The 1,559-nt window shown below is 39.4% G+C and overlaps 1 long non-coding RNA gene across 1 annotated transcript; it reads left to right on the forward strand.

Moving 5' to 3' along the window:
- Window positions 1-481: 481 nt before the first annotated feature.
- On the forward strand, window positions 482-1,282 carry LOC143122336 (uncharacterized). The gene is made up of 3 exons (XR_012986644.1): window positions 482-551; window positions 773-831; window positions 1,212-1,282. It is a non-coding gene; the product is annotated as an uncharacterized LOC143122336 (long non-coding RNA).
- Window positions 1,283-1,559: the final 277 nt, after the last annotated feature.

Here is a 1,559-nt window from a genome sequence, read left to right on the forward strand (position 1 = left end):
TGATAGCTGTTGAAAACGGCATGGAACTGACAGAGATGTTTTTGTTCATAAACAAACAAACAAACAAACAAATAAATACATAAATAACATTATGCTGATACCTTTTGCTTTTCCCAAATACAATGTAGCCTACAGGTGTTATGACCTTTCATCAATCAGTTGCAATGGATGAACTGTGATGAACTGCCCTACTTGTGATTGTTTAGAGATTTTAAAGGTTTTATAACAATGCTACATCTTCTTTGGCTATTTTACAATCTATTCAACTTTTCAGCACCAGTAGGCTACTTTCTGTGCAGCCGCACACACACACTCAGGCATGCCAAACAAGCATACACAAAAGTTTCAAGAGTGGGGGATGGAGTAAAATATGGAGACAAATTGAAGTGTGATTTATTTTCGCGGAACAGCTGTACAGGACTGAGCGGCGGTCATATTTTGTACCGCTATGCGGTACATCTAGTTATTTTAATTATTATATAGGTGTGCTTGTGGAAATTGTTGGGCAGTGCCAACTGAGGCAGAGTATATGCTGCCAGGAGATTACACAGGTAACTTTTCTAAGATACAGAAAGGCCTGCAAATATCTTACCGTGTTACTAACTTATTTATAAATGAGCTAGTGAGTATGCTGCCATATTACTCACTCATTTACGAATAATGCTAGGGACTGTGCTAGCATAGCAATCACCTTACCATACCATTATAGATCACACGACGTCTGCAGCAGACGGGTTTATACCCGGTGTGCCTGAATGTTTATTCTCTTCAGAACGCACTGAACATATACAGAGCTGACCATGGGGCCTTACGGCTACGGGGAATAGAGCAGTATGTGTTATTTATTAAGCTACTTATTAGTTTTTCCCAGTGTTTATGAGAAGTGACAGGCTACCGTTTTTATCAGCAAAAGCAGATGTTAGTCTTACTAATGTTCATAGGTCACTAATGGCCTTACACACAAACACATGCCCCAATTGTTGTTTTCTTTCTTTTTATGTATGGCTATTGTCTGCAAATTCAGCAGGTATCAAACATACACTCGTGACACATTTAAATATAAATAAAATTACAATATATTTATTACACAAAACAGAAATAAAACATGACATATGCAATATGACAATTGCACTTTGTGCACTTTGCACTTTTGACAGAACTGACAGATTATGTAACCTGCTAACTACTGCAATGTTTTTTTTTTTTTTTAGTCGTTACAGATAGCTTGCCTACAGGAGCTTTGTCAGTTGGTGTTGGGGATTCCTTGGATGCAGAATAAGGGAGGAGTTTCCTGACAGCCAAGGACAATACGTGGGCTTCAAACTGCCTCCCCTGGATTGAAGCGAGACACATAGTTGGCGATCACTTCCTCCTCCTTCTCTGGGTGCTCAAACTCTGAGGACAGGTCCGGAGGAATGCTTATTTTCAGGAGTTCCTCCCTGTATGCTTCTTGGTCCACAAAGACCTCGCCCATGATGAAGCCCATCAAGTGTTCCACATACCCTGTGCAATATTTCACAAACACTTCTGTAACTATGTACAGAGTTTGTAAAGTATTT

The sequence above is a fragment of the Alosa pseudoharengus genome, unplaced genomic scaffold, assembly GCF_046254945.1.
Source record: "Alosa pseudoharengus isolate Yale_2024_CS ecotype anadromous, Long Island Sound unplaced genomic scaffold, YU_APseudo_1.1 YU_APseudo_1.1_scf_14, whole genome shotgun sequence".
Classification (NCBI taxonomy): Eukaryota; Metazoa; Chordata; class Actinopteri; order Clupeiformes; family Clupeidae; genus Alosa; species Alosa pseudoharengus.